General features: G+C 40.4%; 1 protein-coding gene across 10 annotated transcripts in view; it reads right to left on the reverse strand.

The window, feature by feature from the left end:
- The window catches only part of BBX (BBX high mobility group box domain containing), a 281,884-nt gene that overhangs the window by 153,638 nt on the left and 108,490 nt on the right, over window positions 1-19,756 (reverse strand). For 8 of the 10 annotated variants that reach the window (XM_065913530.1, XM_065913529.1, XM_065913521.1 and 5 more), the window contains one exon: window positions 487-560. The exons of 1 other annotated variant lie outside the window; for it this stretch is intronic. The gene's annotated coding sequence lies outside the window, so the exon portion shown is untranslated. Of the gene's footprint in view, window positions 1-281; window positions 302-486; window positions 561-19,756 lie in introns of those variants that run through there. One more of the 10 variants, XM_065913528.1, reaches the window with a different exon arrangement.

The following is a 19,756-nucleotide window of genomic DNA, read 5'->3' on the forward strand; positions in this document are numbered from 1 at the left end:
ATGGTACGGCTACACCTGCTTCTATTATTTTTAATAGTTCTTTTTAAGCTCCCATAATGCTTTTTGATGCGGATTCACTTTTCATTTAAAGCCAAAGGCAATACAAAAAGCTTTGAGGGAACAAGCCAATGTAATATTTACTAAGACATGTATTCTCCAGATAACTGGGGACTTCAATAAATTGACTTTTTACTAATAGCCCATTACATTGGAGAAACAAGTCAGAGACTCTGAAAGTTAATTTTTAAAAATTAATTACTTTAAAGGAAAACTTAACTTACTTGATAATACAGATTATGTGTCACTTTAAAAAATACTAATAAAATTGACAAGTGAAAACACACAGTTATCACACTTCCCTGATCAATACGGAAGGTGAATCCATCAGATGGGAAAAAGTTGAGACCAGCTCTGACACCACATAGCTCTTGACTGCTCCACTGCTTCCAGGTAAGTAAGTAAGACGCACCACGGGGCTGCTCTTACCCGTCAAGTCAAGACTTTCCATTGTGATGTCAATGGAACATCAGAACTTCCAGCTTCTGTGATGCGGCAGGATTCTGTGGAGGACCCATAGCAAAGTGATTAAAATGGTGAGCCGGGAAGCCCCTTCCAACTACGCTGACACTCAGTCTCCTTTAGCAAAATCATCTCTAAATAAGATGTATTAACAGCCAACCAATCAAAGTCAGGAGGATGATTAAACATCCCTGGGCTAACACTACTGAGGAAAAAAAGGCCTAAAGTATTTATCGTCAACTTTAATTTAACAAAAAGATGATTACTAAAATTACTCAATGGGAATTCTGAGGCCAAAGTTACAGACACAAAGAATTACAGGCAATTACTTCTTAGTTTGCTGACTAAATTCAGGTATAGAGTTACAGGCGAATCCTCTGGAAAAACCTGAAATTAAAATGACATCGTGACTAAAGTCAAGTTATTTCAAATGACTGGTTCAACCGAACCAATTAAAGCTTAACCACAATTAAGCTATGGTTCAGATGCTTATATTTTATCTTTTAAATGTTTTAAAGATGAATGAAGCCAAGATAGTCCTTTTATTAAAGAGTGGAGGAACACAAACAAATAGAGAAAAGCTGTTATAAATTACTTTCTAACGACATATGATGAAATAAAAGGGGATTGAAATCAAGAGTGTACAAATTAAATAAAATTTTATATTAATACAGCAAATATAGTCATATCTAAATTATCATTTTTGTGAAATATTATTTTTGATTTTTAATGTTTCCAATTTATTTTTAATTAATTTTTAAATTTTATTTATTTTAATTGGAGGCTAATTACTTTACAATATTGTGGTGGGTTTTGCCATACATTGACATGAATCAGCCGTGGGTGTACATGTGTCCCCATTCTGAACCCCCCTCCCCCCTCCTTCCCCATCCCATCCCTCAGGGTCATCCCACGGCACCGGCCCTGAGTGCCCTGTCTCATGCATGGAACGTGGGCTGGCGATCTGTTTCACATATGGTACTATACATGTTTCAATGCTATTCTCTCAAATCATCCCATCCTCACCTTCTCCCACAGAGTCCAAAAGTCTGTGTCTCTTTTGCTGTCTTGCATATAGGATCATCATTAATATAGGCATATACCTAAATTATAGTTTTTTTTAATTAAGCTATTTCAGTTTCTATTGAGACACATTCATTGAGTTTCTCAAGTGCTTCATATGGTAATACTAAATCACACTCAACTAAGAGATAATTCCCTACTCCCTTACATATTATGACAATATATTTCTTTACAATCAGTAGGCCACAACACACACTTCAGAAACTGGATCACTTCCTGGCTTACTGCCTGATCAATACTGTTAGTCATTCTATGTGTTCGCTAAGATTTTTTTTTCAGCCACTACAATATGGAAATATAAAAAATGTGTAATGATTCATTTGAGGAATCCTAACTAGACTTAGATGATTCAGCTGTCACCCAATACTACAGAAGGAAACAATAACCAGAAAGAAGAAAATATTAAATGGTCTTACACGGCTTCTCACAAGATACTACTCATTTATCCACATTTTTTACAACAAGGGTATGTCTGAAAGGAGATATCCAAATCTCTGAAGAATATTACAAGGGACACATGAATACTTTCAAATTAAATGCTTATGTTGTTACGAAGGAAGTGTACAATTCCAAAAATTGATTAAATAAATGGTATAAAAGTCTCTCCTTAAATATCATAAACTAGACAGCTAACATTAAAACTGCTATTTTAAGAAAATGACATACACTATCTTATATATTTATTTCCATGCTTTTTCTTCATATAAATTTATAAAAGCCACTATCAAGAACCATTAAAAGAAAAATTATGAAATAGGTAAAAATAATGAATATCTATAAATAACTATCAAGTAAATTAACTGGTATAAACTTTTAAAAAATGAATTTAATTCATAGTGCCACAACTGGGAGAGAGGACACAACCCTTATGGCAGAAAGTGAAGAACTAAAGAGCCTCTTGATGAAAGTGAAAGAGGAGAGTGAAAAAGCTAACTTAAAACTCAACATTCAAAAAACTAAGATCATGGCATCCAGCCCCATCACTTCTGGCAAACAGATGGGCAAACAATGGAAACAAGTGACAGACTTTATTTTCTTGGGCTCCAAAATCAGTGTAGTTGGTTAACTGCAGCCATGAAATTAAAAGACACTTGCTCCTTAGAAGAAAACCTATGACAGACCTAGACAGCATATTAAAAAGCAGAGACATCACTTGCTGACAAAGGTCCATCTAGTCAAGGCTATGGTTTTTCCAGTGGTCATGTATAGATGTGAGAGTTGGACTGTGAAGAAAGCTGAGTGCCGAAGAATTGATGCTTTTGAACTGTGGTGTTGGAGAAGAGTCTTGAGAGAGTCCCTTGGACTGCACGGAGATCAAACCAGTCAATCCTAAAGGAAAATCAATCCTGAATATTCATTGGAAGGACTGATGCTTAAGCTGAAGCTCCAATACTTTAGCCACCTGATGTGAAGAACTGACTCCTTAGAAAAGACCCTGATGCTGGGAAAGATTGAAGACAGGAGAAGAAGGGGACGACAGAGGATGAGATGGCTGGATGGCATCACCGACTCGATGGACATGAGTTTCAGCAAGCTCGAGGAGTTGGTGATGGACAGGGAGGCCTGGCGAGCTGGAGTCACATAGTCGGATATGACTGCCTGAACTGATACTGCCACAACTGGGAGAGGAGGGTCCAAAATTAACTTGGATAGCGTGGGCTTAATTCTTGGCGTGCTGCAGTCCATGGGGTCCCAAAGACTGGGATATGACTTAGCAATTGAACAATAAATTTTTATTTTAATTTAGAGATTTGCTTACCTTTTAGTTTAAGAAAGTGCAGGCTATCTGAGAAATAAAGTATGTTATATCCTATGTACAGAAGTTCTGTTAGGAGCTCAAAAACAAACCCTCACTAATCTTAGGGTACATTTACTGATTTGTTTCTATAATCAAATATATACCCCCCAAACAGAACAACTCTATACTTTACTCCAGAGAAGGCGATGGCACCCCACTCCAGTGCTCTTGCCTGGAAAATCCCATGGATGGAGGAGCCTGGTGGGCTGCAGTCCATGGGGTCGCAAAGAGTCCAATACGACTGAGCGACTTCACTTTAACTTTTCACTTTCGTCCGTTGGAGAAGGAAATGGCAACCCACTCCAGCGTTCTTGCCTGGAGAATCCCAGGGACGGGGGAGCCTAGTGGGCTGCCGTCTATGGGGTCACACAGAGTCGGACACGACGGAAGCGACTTAGCAGCAGCAGCAGCATATTTTACTTTGATTATTGTTCAATAATTTATCATATAGGATGTAAATATCTATGGATAAAGTGGGCAGGGAGAGGAAGGGGGTTGATTACACTATAACCAATGAGGATTTTAAAACTCAGGATAACAAAGAAATCATGCTGGACTTAACTAACAGGAGACAGCAGCCAAAGAATCAGCCGGGGAATAAGCCACAGAACAGAGGTCAATTCCAAGGCTGAAGATCCTGCCTGAGACAGACTCCCTTTGAGTTCTGAGCCACACTGAGAGACTCCAGATTTTATCTGGCTATTACAAATGCCCACACGGTAACTTCAGAAAAGCAGTGTCAGCACAGGCTGTTCTGTCTGCATTCAAGTTCCAAAGCGACTTCATAAAATGTTCTGATTTGATGGAAACGGGCGGCTGTGTGAGGGCTCAGAAGGACAGGTGGGCGAGAAGGGGAAACATCTGAGGGGCGGATACAGTCCTGCAGAATGGTGACTTGCGTCTGCCCTCAGACCAAAGCCAGGGGAGAGTTTCCACTGGGCCACCACGCCTGTCTGTGTTCCCTGGGTCACACAGTGCTTCCTCTCAGCCCTCCCTTCCACCCACACAGGGCCTGGGATTCCCAGCTCCCAAGGACTTCAGTCCCACTAGCTCATTAAGGACCTGCTCCTTTTCCAAGGCCCATTTCCCACCCATGAAACTCCCTCCCAAAGGGTGTACACCCAGCCAGGACTGACCTGCCACAGCTCAGGATTCCCTCTGAGAAACTATCACGGCAGGCGGGAGTGCTAACGTTTAATTATCTATTATTTACCTCTTAACCACAAACAGGACATCTAACTTGGCATCTGAAAAAACCATCATAAAGATCTGGCCTAAGCAACTGCTGAAATATCCCAAAGCAACTGGTTTCTTGATGGTCTACACATTGCCCCTTGGGGTACGATGTTTTGATACTAAAAAAAATGAGATGCCACTTTTTACAATGCAATAGGCTCCCTCATTAGTGTTAATGTCCAATGTAATATTCAAGGCATATCATGGCAAAATCCCCTTCTGGGCCAACACTGTATGTTTTGCATCCTGATGTCACTACCACCTAGTCAGTGCAGCAGAGACTCCAGGCAACCAGGCCGTCCACTTACATGGAAGAATATTTAATCCCCATGAATGACTGCTTTTCTGATGTTTTCATCAATTCTCTGGGTAATAGATTAAGCTTTAACTAACTCATTTTCATACATAACCCTAATTCAATCAAGCTCAATAAAAGTCATTCTGAACTGCAATTATTTGCTAAGGAACAATTGCATTCAAATAAAAAAAAAAAAGGCAAAACAAAAATTTGCTGGGCATGATACAACACATGGTACAGACTGCCTCTCGATTTATGGAGCCAGAAACAACAACAAAATTAGCCCAACTGTTAGAGAAGGAAATAATATTTTTCTTCATCTTCCCCACGATTTTACACTGGAAGAAAAGCAAAATGGAGACCCAAGAAAGCAGATTTAAAAATTATTATTTTCAATTATGTTTATGCTCTGAAAGAAGCTACATTTCTAATCTAAGAGGTAGTATGATCTCTGAAAGGCAAAACTAGTCCAGGTCACAAATAACAGTTTTAACATCTTTCACTCCGTCTTCCACCAGCTTTCTCCATTTTCCCAACAATATGTATTCTGATCATCACTTTACAAAGTAGGTGCTCTCTATAAGATTTTTCCTGTCTTAAAGCTACTTCCTCAATTCACCCTCTTATAAACTATATGTTTACAAGCAAAATGTAAATGTTGTTTGTAAATAAAAGCTAAATACAAAAGTCAAGCCCTTACTTCTATGTAAATATCATACTTGTAGTCCAAAAAAACTCATTAACTAAAGCTTTCCCAGTCTTGTGTGTGCATAAGGCCCCCTACTCACCCCCAAAGTATTTAATACTCTTTTCATCTCCTCAGTAGTAGCACCAGGCACATTGCAAAATAATATAGTACTGAAAATGCATACTGGCTGTTATGCAATTTTGGTCAACCAATTCCACACCTCAGGTCACTGTGGTAAAGCGGAGGCCAGAGGATATTTTTTCTAAAAATGATAAGCTCCTGTTAAATCATTTGCTAAAATAAATTACCTTTATGCAGACAAAGATAAATGGTTTGAAATATATAATACATATGCTTGTTTTAAAAAAGAGTTGTCTTTGTTCATCATTCTTATTGTCACTGTCTTCACTTTATTATTTTATTAAGGTATGAAAAAAGACAACACTTTTGTTAAAATCCCCCCCTTGCCTGTCTTTACAGCTGAAGCTTATTTCACAGGCATTTCTGCTCAGGCACCAATCCTTAACAGAAATTACAAGTGCCAGCTACACTGAAAATGGAAATTTCTAAAGAGAAAATGCAAATCTGAAGTATCTTTGTTATCACCTTCCCACCCCCAACCCTGCATTTCCTCATGACCCAGTCTTTTACAGTTAACAAACCTTAAACATAGTTAAAAAAAGAAAAAAAAAAAGGAAAACAAGTCTTAAGAGTTCACTAGAGAGTAACAGGGAAGCAAAGTAACTATTAATACAAGTCATTACCATCTGTCCATCTGTTTGGGATTCCCAAAAAGGTGTTGAAAAACACCAGCAGGCAGAGATAGAAAACTCTAGCATTCACTGTTAGACCTCCTAAAAAAACAAGATGAAAGATTTGGAAATCCTCTCCCCTCCAGTACTCAAGATTGACCAGTTATAAAACTATGCTTTAAAAACTACCTTCCACCTGTCTACAATGCCAAGAGTACAAAGATGCAAATAATATCACCTTTTATAGAGAAATTAATGATGACTTACTATGTATTAAAAATGCAAACAGTATTATGAGATTGCTGTTTTCTGGAAGCTAATGATCCAGACAGGTAATCAAACACACACACACACACACACACACATATACAGAGTTATACAATAACAGAAAGAAATGTGTAATGTCAAAATGGTAAGCAAAGAATTTCCCCAAAGTTAAGATTGCACAAGGAAATCTTTATGTAGGAAATGAAGAGGATGGAGAAGGGTGTCATGGGCACAGACCCAGACGGGGCCTAAGTTCATTATGCAGGAAGGGGCAGGAGGCAGATCCGGGCTCACATCAGACAGTGGAAAATGAAATGCAGGCAAATGAAAGAGTGATGCAACCTGCTCTTCTTTTTCTCTCTCTGCATAGTCTCCTAAACCGCAGAGCACAGTCAGCAGCATGGTGTTCGGCAAAGCATACTGGCCTTAGGCCCAAACTTGTATCCCTCATCCACCGACTCCCTGCCACTGTGAGCCAGTTCCTGAGACTCTCTGGGCCTCCACTCCTCATGACAGAAGGATAGCAATTCCCACACCTCTACAGGTTGCCTTAGATTATTAGAAGATGTTATAAATACAACGGGTGTGGCATATAGCAAGTGCTCATTAAGTGTTAGTGAGCGCACTGGAGTTAAAACTATGTGGTAGAAAAGCAGTAAAAAAAGGAACCTTCTGAATATGCTGAAATTTGCTTTGAATATTCTCAATATTTGAATCCTAAGTAAATTGCTAGTATTTTAAAAAGGTAGATTTTGTTTGAATTTAAGTAGTTTTAACATATGTTTAATACTGACAGTCTGAACAACCACTTTTTACTCCTACCAATTTCAAGCTACATTAACTGATTTGATAGTGTGGACATTTTACTTCAATGCTCCTTTGCCGTTAAGACTGTTGTTTCAGGGACCATGGTCTCACCTATGAATTTCTGCAGTCTCCACAAGCAGAGGTGGAAAACGAGCAGGCATTGGTCTAGTCAAGACAGTTTGGCAGGGAGGCCCTGAATGCCTCTTGGATACTCTTGTGAACTATATAAATGTGCCTTTGACCTTCGCAGGCAGAGGAAATTGCACATTTAAGGCAGAAAGAGTTTCACTTCCAGGAAGAGCATAAAAACCTGCTTGCCAGCAGCTGTATGAGGCACACGGACGGGGGACCCCCAGGCACTCCGGGAAGACTCATTAGCTCCATCAAGCCACTGCGCTGGAAAAGGTAAGGTTAAGATAATGCCAGCCCTGTGGGATATCGCATTTCCACATTACTGTGGCTTAGTCCCAGTAAACCTTGGCCTAACACACCTGAGGAAGTACCCTGTATCTTCAGGGAGCGGTTCTGTGAATGAAACTCCCTGGAGGAATCTCAGGACCACTGTGACCTTTGAGATAAGAAAGGATTCCTTTAATCAGCAATCATTCACAATAGACAGAAAATCATACTCTTAACTTAGTCCAAAGTCAGTTGATTAAAAAAAAAAAGGAAGTCAGTTGTGAGCAATTGACGTAATTTTAAATGGAAAACATTGTTCCCAGAGGTAAGGGACACTGATCTTTCCCTTTTCTCCTGTATTACTTAAATTGCACATAGACAATTTAAACAAAAATAAACATAATGTACAATTCTGTCATATAAAAATCACATCTCTATTAAAATTTATATTATGTAATTAAAAAACCATACTATCCAAAAAGAATCCTTGTCCTTTTCAGGTGTGCCTAATGGGTATCTAGCAAGTAGTTTTGCAGCAGAAAGACTCTAGTTCCAGATATGTTGATGCCAAGAACATTTCTGATCAGCCAGTCAGTCAGTTCAGTCGCTCAGTCGTGTCTGACTCTGCGACCCCATGGACTGCAGCACGACAGGCCTCCCTGTCCATCATCAACTCCCGGAGTTTACTCAAACTCATGTCCACTGAGTCAGTGATACCATCCAACCATCTCATCCTCTGTTGTCCCCTTCTCTTCCCGCCTTTCATTTTTCCCAGCATCAACGTCTTTTCCAATGAATCAGTTCTTTGCATCAGATGGACAAAGTATTGGAGTTTCAGCTTCAGCATCAGTCCTTCCAATGAATATGCAGGACTGATTTCCTTTAGGATGGACTGGTTGGATCTCCTTGCAGTCCACCGGACTCTCAAAAGAGTCTTCTCCAACACCACAGTTCAAAAGCATCAATTCTTTGGTGCTCAGCTTTCTTTATAGTCCAGCTCTCACATCCATACATGACTACTGAGAAAACCATAGCTTTGACTAGATGGACCCTCTATTGGCAAAGTAATGTCTCTGTTTTTTAATATGCTGTCTACGTTGGTCATAACTTTTCTTCCAAGGAGCCAGTGTCTTTTAATTTCATAGCTGCAGTCACCAACTGCAGTGATTTTGGAGCCCAGAAAAATAAAGTCTGACACTGTTTACACTGTTTCCCCATCTATTTGCCATGAAGTGATGGGACCAGATGCCATGATCTTAGTTTTCTGAATGGTGAGTTTTAAGCCAACGTTTTCACTCTCCTCTTTCACTTTCATCAAGAGGCTTTTTAGTTCTTCTTCACTTTCTGCCATAAGGGTGGTGTCATCTGCGTATCAGAGGTTATTGATATTTCTCCCAGCAATCCAGCTTGTGCTTCCTCCAGCCCAGCTTTTCTCATGATGTTCTCTGCATATACGTTAAATAAGCAGGGTGACAATATACAGCCTTGATGTACCCCTTTCCCAATTTAGAACCAGTCTATTGTTCCATGTGCAGTTCTCACTGTTGCTTCTTGACCTGCGTACAAATTTCTCAGGAGGTAGGTCAGGTGGTCTGGTATTCCCATCTCTTTCAGAATTTTCCACAGTATATTGTGAACCACATAGTCAAAGGCTTTGGTGTAGTCATAAGGCAGAAATAAATGTTTTCCTGGAACTCTCTCACTTTTTTGATAATCCAGCATATGTTGGCAATTGGATCTCTGGTTTCTCTGGCTTTTCTAAATCCAGCTGGAACATCTGAAAGTTCAAGGTTCATGTACTGCTGAAGCCTGGCCTAGAGAATTTTGAGCATTACTTTACTAGCGTGTGAGATGATTGCAATTGTGTGGTAGTTTGAGCATTCTTTGGCACTGTCTTTCTTGGGGATTGGAATGAAAACTGACCTTTTCCAGTCCTGTGGTCACTGCTGAGTTTTCCAAATTTGCTGACATGTTGAGTGCAGCACTTTCACAGCATCATCTTTCAGGATTTGAAATAGCTCAACTGGAATTCCAACACCTCCACTAGCTTTGTTCATAATGATGCTTCCTAAGGCCCACTTAACTTCTCATTCCAGGATGTCTGGCTCTAGCTTCGTGATGACACCATTGTGGTTATCTGGGTCGTGAAGATCTTTTTTGTGCAGTTCTTCTGAGTATTTTTGCCACCTCTGCTTAGTATCTTCTGCTTCTGTTAGGTCCATACCATTTCTGTCCTTTATTGAGCCCATCTGTGCATGAAATGTTCCCTTGGTATCTTTAACTTTCTTGACGAGATCGCTACTCTTTCCCATTCTATTGTTTTCCTCTATTCCTTTGCATTGATCACTGAGGAAGGCTTTCTCATCTCTCCTTGCTATTCTTTGGAACTCTGCATTCAAATGGGTATACCTTTTCTTTTCTCCTTTGCCTTTCGCATCTCTTCTTTTCAGGGCTATTTGTAAGGTTCCTCAGACTACCATTTTGCCTTTCTTTTTCTTGGGGATAGTCTTGATCACTGCCTCCTGTACAATGTCATGGACCTCTGTCCATAGTTGTTCAGGCACTCTATCAGATCTAATCCCTTGAATCTATTTGTCACTTCCACTGTATAATCATATAAAGGATTTGATTTAGGTCATTCTGATATGAAGACACAAAGGAATCTGTTCAAAAACGATCCACAGTGAAGTGTTAATACACTCCCTTTTGAAGTTATTTATTCACAAAGCAGTTACTCCTAGAACAAATAATACTATATAATAATTAGCTACGTTAAACCAAAAAGATCCAAGAAACTGCCCGTAGAGGAAAACAGAAAAGTCAATTACAATTTTCCATAGCTGAAACCAAGAGGTTCAGTGACCAGACAGAAGGCATTCAGCTAGTGTGTGGCCAAGCTGGACAATACTCTGTGATTCCACACTGCTTGCTGCCCCTGTAGGATATGATGTTAGCCCTGACTAGGGACCCCATTCCATCGTGGAATCCCAGAAAGCGGAAGGGAGTCAGTCTTCACTCAGTTCAACCACACAGCAAGCTAGCCGCAGAGCTAGCCAGAACCAAGGGCTCCTGCAACTGGTCAGAGCACTGTCCCTCGGCACAATGCTCTCTTCTGGACGGTCATCCATCAGTTTGATCTGAGAGCAGGTGGCTCCAGACCAGATGACATCAGATCCCTACTCTTCCTGTGGTCTTCCACCAGAGCAACATTTCAGGGCTGTCAGAGAATGATGCTTCTTGGCTCGAGAACACTTTCCCCTTTCTAGTCTGAACACATCTTTTAGTTGCAAAAGTAAGCACTAAAAAAATCTGTGTTTCTAAATACTCTTACAAATACCTAGGAGTGGGCTTCCCTGGTGATAAAGTGGTTAAGAATCCACCTGCCAAACCAGCGACACAGGTTCAATCTGTGCTCTGGGAAGATGCCACAGGCCACACATGTTCCACAACCACTGAGCCTGTGTTCTAGAGCCCCAGAGTCACAGGTGCTGAAGCCTGCATGCCTAGGGCTCATGCTCTGTAACAAGAGAAGCCACCGCGGTAAGAAGCCCATGCTGCCCACAACTAGAGGAGAGGCCACGCAGCGATGCAGGCGCTGCACAGACAAAAATAAACAAATCTCTAAAAAAATTTTTAATTAAAAAAACATATACCCTGGAGTAAAAAGTTAATGTTTGTTTACGTAGGGGGAGGGGGAGCATACAGAAACTCTGTACTCTCCACCCAGTTTTGCTGTGACCCCAAAACTTCTCTAAAAAATAAAGTTTATTATTTTTTTTAAAGCTACTGTCAATTTACTTCATTCTAACAATTTTAAAATTATATACACACTCGCGAACGACAGGCCAATAGCAGTTGAGAATTTACAAACAGTAATTATCCCTTTACATGCTCACGCCCACCAGAAACACCTAGTAACAATTAAATTTATGTTCTCCATTAAACCTAACCCCACGCCCTAGAACATCAATCTCCGTACAGTATCCGTGCTTCACTGATCACTAATCCTCGTTAAATGTCTCTGCTCCTCCAGCAGTCATTTCAAGTAATGTACAATATTTGGCTCACACTAAGCCAATTCCAAAAAAAAAAAAAATCAAAGGAAATATTCTCCTAGTACTCCCATTGATTTGACAGAAAAAGGATTTATCCTTTGTGGATATTCCAGCACAGTGACCCCCAGAACTCAATGTCATGCAACCACAGAGGCCACCAATCACACAGGACTCAGGGTGCATGGTGACACGTATACATGCCTTGCAAACATCTGTACTAGTCACGGCTCTCAATCCTGCTAGTAAGTATTTTGAAATTTTAACTTTTTTTTTATAATTAAGAAAATCAGATCTTGTCATTTGAAGTTAAAAAGCAAACTCCCTGTAGATGCCTTACTTAAAAGGGGAGAATAATCAGCCACAGAAGTGTGTTTTTCTGTACTGGCTTTTCTTAAGCAGAAATTACAGGCATACATGTTTTTGCCTGCAAGGTATATGTGTATCTGGAAACAGAACGTTGACTTTTAGGAAAATACTTCACTTTCTTTGGTCCATGCCTGGAATGGGACTGACCTAATTCTTCTCAAGCTTCAGGGATAGACATATAACCCAGGTTTGGCCCATCAGCTTATTTCATCTTCTGGAATGAGAAACGGGCGTGAAACCTGGATCAGGACACAGCATGCAAAATAACAGGTATGTGCGGACACATTATTACTACTGTCTGAAAGGAGAGGAGAAAAGAAAGTACAGTGGCTTGCAGTTTTGTTTTCATAAGAGGAAAAGAGCACAGAAGTAGTGGATCACACATAAACCTCCTGAATAAAAAATGAAAGGGAGTATTGATTTATTTCACTTTATTTCAAAACTTAATTTCAATCCATGTATTTTAAAAATCTGGCACATCATAACATTCAGTAAGTCAAAATGTTTAAATGTTCAATCTGTACTTCTGTAGCACCAATTTTCTTTCAATTTATATTTCCTATAAAGAGAAGTTTCAAGTTTCAACAAAAACACTGAAAAACTAGACAATGTGACTTCTAAAACCAATTCTAAGGGTATTTCCATTATGTATGCCATTATACTTAAGTGGATATTGGCACACAATTCATTCTCCATACCTGAAATTATTTTTATTGTCAGATTTAGGAAGAAAAAAAAACAACATGGAATAGTTAGGAATAGAGTGATTTGCTTTAGTGAGAGTTACCATACATATTTCTGGAAAAAATAACCAATTTTTAAAGAAAAAAAGTAAAATATAATGACACGAAAGCTATTCTGAATATAATCTTTAAATCTGTTCTGTCTATGACTCTGCTTTGCTTATTATTTTACTTTTCAGATTCTATATATAAGTGAAATCATACAGTATTTGTCTCTGACCTACTTCACTTAGCATAATACCCTATAGGTATCCATGTTGTAATGAATGGCAAATTCAATAAATGAACTTCACATTGCTTTTTATGGATACGTAGCACTGCAGTGTATGCATGCATGGTGGGGGGAGGTGTTGAGATCTCTTCTTTATATATTCATCCATCGATGGACATGTAAGCTCTTTCATGGTTTGGCTACTGTACGCAATGCTGCAATTAATGCAGAGGCGCATGTGTCTCTTTCAATTAGTGTTTTTACCCAGATAAATATCTAGAAGTAGAATAACTGGATCATATGACAGTTCTGTTCTAACTTTTTTAAGGAAATTTCTATACTGTTATCCAAGTGGTTGCACCAATTTATATTCCTACCAACAGCATGTAAGGGTTCCTTTTCTTTATATTCTCTCCAACACTTGTTATTTCTTATTTTTTATAATAACCTGAATACCAATTTTAAAGGGAATCTTCTCTGCAAAATAAGTTACTTTAGTAGATAGAAATAGTCACAAAAAAACAAAGAGTTGGGTATCACACAGTATATTGGAAATTATTTTCTTCATAAATCCTTCATATCGTTTTTACTTGACCCATACCATTCATAAATATATGCAACATGTTCACATATGAACAAACACATACATATGACCAAATCTCAACTCCCAAGTGCTGAATTCTACTGCAACTCAGATTCCAGAAGGTGCCTGCTATGATTTAAAAGCAATAACATAAGCACTTATTTCCTACTTTGGAGTAACATGGAAAGAAAGAAAGAAATATCATTTAAATGTAAATTAAGACCTAGGATATATTTCCAAACATTAGCTATACCAAGAAGGCTTTTACAGTATTCTGTAAATGTCAAACTCTGCTTCAACAACACAATTAAAACTGAACTTCAATTACTCTACTTGGGGTAACAGTACCTGGAAGAAGAGTAATTACATCTTCTGGAATGTGGTTCACAGTCTTCAGTGAATCTAGTCACCGTCAAGGGCTTCATATAAGGAATTTCTGGGAATCCTCAAAATACAGTCTAAGACACAGACTTGAAGTCTATTTATCTATAATAAAATCTGCAATACAATTCAACACTGTAGCTAACACGATAGTTTTAAATAATCAGCAGCTTCCCTTTATCCCATACGCCACTCCCATTCTCCTTTCTCCCTTCATTTTACTGATATTTTTTCTTCCAGTTTCACTGAAATACAATCGAGTTTCGGCTCTGTATAAGTTTAAGGTGTACAGCATAATGGCTGGCCTTACATACATCATGAAATGATTACCACAGTAAGTTTAAGGAACATCCATCATCTCACTCAGATATGAAATAAAAGAAGTAGAAAAAATTTTTTCTTGAGATGAGAATTCTTATTTGTTCTGTTAACTTCCATATGTAACATAAAGCAGTGTTAATTATATTTAGCATGTTGTACACTATACCCCTAGCGCTTATTTACCTTATAATGGGGAATTTGTACCTTTTGACTACTTTCATCCAATACCCCCTCCTCCCACCTGTGGTAACTACAAATCTGATTTCGTTTCCTGTGAGTTTGTTTCTTCGTTTTGAAGTACATAATTGACCCACAACACAACGTTAGTACTTGATACACAACATAAAGAATCATCATGTCTACTCATTTTAAAATAATCACTATGCTAAGTCAAGTTACTAGATATCCCCATGCAAGGGTACTAGTTACTGACTGTATTCCCCATTCCGTACAATTCACACGCATGACTCACTTATTGTGCAACTGAAAGTCTGTCCTCCTCGTCTCCCTCATCGACTTCATTCCTCTCCTCAGTGCTGTATCCATGCTGTATGCATGCTTCCCTCTGGCAGGCACCTCCTTGTTCTCCGTACCTGTACCTCTGTTCCTGTTTTGCTATGTTCATTCATTTATTTTTAGATTCCACATACAAGTAAAATCACACAGTATTCGCCTTTCTCTGTCTGACATATCTCACTTAGCATAATACCCTCTTGGTCATCCATCTTATTGCAAATGTCAAGATTCCATTCCTTTTTATGACTAACACTCCACTCAGCCACTCATGTCTTTAGACTGGAGCATACAGTCCATTTGTGTTAGAGCAATTATTACTAAGTGTACTTATTGTCGTTTCATTAATTGCTTTGGGATTGTTTCTGTAGTTCTTTTTGTTCCTTTCTTCTTTTGCTCTTTTCTCTTGTGATATGACTAACTTTTGGATCATGTTTGGACTTTTTTTTTTTTGGTATGTGTATCTAGACTTTTGGTTTGTGATTACCATGAGATTTATGTATAGCATTCTATCTATCTATATTTGTGATTACTTTAAGTTGCTGATTTCTTAAGTTCATACATGTTTTCACTGCATTTTCACCGCCCCCCCATCCCACAATGTTTACTGTTCTTACACACTTCACATTTTCTGTTTTTGTATGCCTTAACTAAGCATTGTAGATACAGATGATTTTACTCCTTCTGCTGTTTCATCTTCTAAACTAGCTTTGTACATGGTTGATTTACCACCTTTACCCTATATTTGCCTTACCAATGAGCTTTTTCCTTGTAATCTGCATGTTTCTGGTTGTGGCCATTTCTTTTGTGATAAGAGAGGTCCCTTTAACATTTCTTGTAAAGTTGGTTTGGTGGTGCTGAACTCCCTTGACTTTTGCTTATCTGTAAAACTTTGCATCTCTTGATCAAATCTAAATAAAAGCCTTGCCAGGTAAAGCATCCTTGGGTGGAGGTTTTTCCATTTCATTACTTTACTTAAATATATTGTTTCACTCCCTTATAGCCAGCAGAGTTTCTGCTGAAAAATCAGGTGACAGTCTTATGGGAGTTTCTTTGCATGAACCTGTTGCTTTTCCCTTGCAGCATTTAATATCCTCTCTTTAATTTTTGGTATCTTAATTACAGTGTATCTTTGTGTGATCCTCTTTTGGCTGATCTTGTTTGGGACTCTGTGCTTTCTGGACCTGGATACCTGTTCCTCTCCCAGGTTATGGAAGTTTTCAGTTATTTTACCTACAAATACACCTGTTTCTCTCTCCTCCTTCAGGGACCCCTATAATGTGAATGTTAGTATGCTCTTGTCCCACTGGTCTCTTTAAACTACCCTTATTTCTTTTCATTCTTTTTCTGATCAGCTTCAGTGATTTCCACTACTGTGTCTTCCAACTCACTTATCCGTTTCCAACATTTAGTCTACTATTGATACAGTCTAGCTTATTTCTCATTTCTGGATTCTTTCTATTTGGTTGCTCTTTATATATTCTCTTTGTTAAACACCTCTAACTTCTCTCTCTACACAGTCATTCTTCTCCCTAGTTCTTTGATCATCCCTACCATCACTACCCTGAACTCCTTCTTGAATAGACTGCCTGTCTGTACTGCACCTGGTCCTTCTTCTGGGGCTTTAGTTTTTTCCTTTGTTTTGAACATATTCCTCCATCACCTCATTTTGGCCTAACATGCTATTTTCATTTCTATGTATTTGGTAAACTGATTTATATTTCCTGATCTCAGAGAAGCAGTTCTTTGTAGCAGACACCCTACGTGTCCCAGCAGCACATTCCCCTCTGGTCACCAGAGCTCTATGCTCTAGGGGTGCTCCCTCTGTGGGCTGACTGGGTGAGTATGTGGGCAGTCTGGTAGGTGTGGCTGGCCCCAGTTCAGTTGGCGGCCAAGCTCTGCCTTATTTAGAGGATGCCAGGCATTGGTGGGCAGGGCCAGGTCTCAGAGATTTCCCAGGGTTACTGCTGGTCCACTGGTGGGCAGAGCCAGGTTCCAGGGTGGGCAACTGGGGGGTCAGGAGACCCAGATGCAGTGCTGACTTGCTGGTGGGCAAGGCTGGTTCCTGACACTTTTGGCTGTGGGGTCCAGAGTTTCCCAAAGCTGGTAACCGAGGCTAGATCCCAGTGTGGCTGACTGAGGGGTCCAGGGTATCTCAGAGCTAGTATCAGCTTGCTCGTGTACAGGACTGGGGCTGGGGGAGGTCCAAGGCTGGTGCTGACTTGCTGGTGGATGGGCTGGCTGTTGACGAGGCAGTCTCGGGGGCTGTGGCGGTCATGGGGCTGGTGCCCATCCACTGATGGGTGAGGCTGGTCCTGGGCTACTGCTGGCGCACTCGTGGGTAGAGGCAGGCCTGTGGGTCTCTAGCTGCAAGGCCCTGGAGGTGGTGGAGCTGGTACTGGCCCACTGGTAGGCAGGGCTGAAATCCAGAGACCCCAGGGGGTAGTGCCTGCCCGGTGGTGGGTGAGGCTGGTCCCTGCGTTAGTGTAGCCCCCTGAGGGCTCAAGGGCCGTTAAGGCAGCTGTGCTGGTGTTGCTGCTGTCCAGTTGCTCAGCCGCGTTCCACTCTTAAGACTCCACGGCCACAGGACACCAGGCTTCCCTGTCCTTCACCATCTCCCGGAGTTTGCTCAGACTCATGTCCATGGAGTCGATGATGCCGTCCAACTCATCCTCTGTCGTTCCCTTCTCCTCCTGCCCTCAGTCTTTCCTAGCATCCGGGTCTTTTTCAACAAGTTGGCTCTTCCCATCAGGTGACCAAAGTATTGGAGCTTCAGCCTCAGTCCTTCCAATGAATATTCAAGATAGAATTCCTTCAGGATTAACTGGTTTGATCGCCTTGCTGTCCAAGGGACTCTCAAGAGTCTTCTCCAGCACCACAGTTCAAAAGCATCAATTCTTCGGTGCTCAGCCTTCTTTATGGTTCCTCTCTCACATCTGTACATGGCTGCTGGAAAACCATAAGTCTGACTGTCCCGCTCTTTATTGGCAAAGTGATGTTTCTGCTGTTCAGTATGCTATCTAGGTTTGTCATAGCTTTTCTTCCAAGGAGCAGTATGTTCCTGTCTGACTAGTTCCTTGCCCTGAGACGTCTGAGAACTGGAGCCTGGAGCAGGCTGGTGGGGGGGCTGGTGCCAGTGCTAATGAGCCAGAAGAAAAATTCCAAAACGGTGCTTCCCAGATCCAATATTCCTATAGCACAAAGAGGTCCCCAAGACGGCTGCCGCCAGTGTCTATGTCCCAGGGGAATCCTAGTTCCCTCCGCCTCTCTGGGATGCACTCTGTGATCAGCAAGAGAGAAGGATCCAGACTCCTTTTGAATTATCACTTCTGCCCTGGGGTCTTGGAGTATGTGAGATTTCATGTGCACGCTTTAAGAGTGGAATCTTTGTTTCTACAGTCCACTGGGTCTGCGAAAGCAAGCCCTGCTTGGCCTTCGAAGCCAGTGTTCTGGGAGCGCGTCTTCCTGGCTGGGCATCCTGACGAGGGGCTTAAACCCCTGGTTAATCGGAATTGTCTTTCTGTTTGCAAGTCACCCCCCCCCCCTCAGGGACATGGGTCTTGACTATCGCATCTTAGCCCATCCTACCTGTCTCACTGTGGTTTCTTCTTTATATCTCTAGTTGTAGAAGATCTTCTCTTCTAGTCTTCTGATCTTTCTCATCAACAGTTGCTCTGCAGATTGTAATTTTAGTATGCCCATGGAGAAGGTAAGCTCATGGTCTTCCTCGTTTGTCACATGACACTTCTCCAAAGCCATCACTTTAATGCACTTACTATTTTGAATACGTGTTAATTTTGCACAGAACCGGGAGTGGTACATCAGATAAACAGAGATATACGAGTGGACAAAAAATCTCAAAAAATCTCTTTTGAGTTTCTAATATGAGAAGTCAAATAATATTTTTTTTTATTTATTTCCTGAACTATGTTTTTGTTTTGTTGTTCTCAGAGCAAAACATAGTTGAAGATTCAACTCTCTGCTCACCTCATCCTCACCACTACCTTAAACTTGGGTCACCCAACATTTGGTAAAGAGGATGGTGGGAACTGGGGGCAGGAAGAGAGAAAGGGTTATTAATAAGGCTAATGTAAACCTGGCAATTCCCAACATACCGTAAGATATATTTTTCAGAGACTACAAAGCAGCTGCAAGCTATCTAAATTTCAATGTACAAGGTTCCAAAAACTAGCACAGTTTCTGTCTGAACATTCAACTACACAGCAAAAATCCAACAAACACACAGAACTGTCTGTTTATGTGTGACATAAATATTTAAGATTACCATAAGAAAAGTACTATAAAACTGGTCCTAAGGAAGATTAAAGCTGAGGTTCGGTCTCCTCAAACTTTCTTCGCAAATATTCCCACCTCCCCCAAAGACTTCTCATGCCACCACAAGGAAGCAGCAAGTTTCACTCCGTCATCCTCTCCAGCAAAACCTACTTTTACATCAGTGACTAAGTATGTGTACCAAGCAGTAAAATTTGCATGGTGACAAGCATTCCACGTTACCATCAATGCGTGTGCATGCTCCGTTGTGTCTGACTCTTTATGACCCTATGGACTGTAGCCCCCCAGGCTTCTCTGTCCATGGGATTCTCCAGGCAAGAATACTGGAGGTAACTGCCATTTCCTCGCCAGGGGATCTTCCTGACCCAGGGATCAAACCCATGTCTCCTGCATTGCAGGTGAATTCTTTACCCCTTGTCATTGGGTAAATCCTCCAAAACAAT

This window comes from Muntiacus reevesi, chromosome 21 (genome assembly GCF_963930625.1).
Source record: "Muntiacus reevesi chromosome 21, mMunRee1.1, whole genome shotgun sequence".
NCBI lineage: Eukaryota > Metazoa > Chordata > Mammalia > Artiodactyla > Cervidae > Muntiacus > Muntiacus reevesi.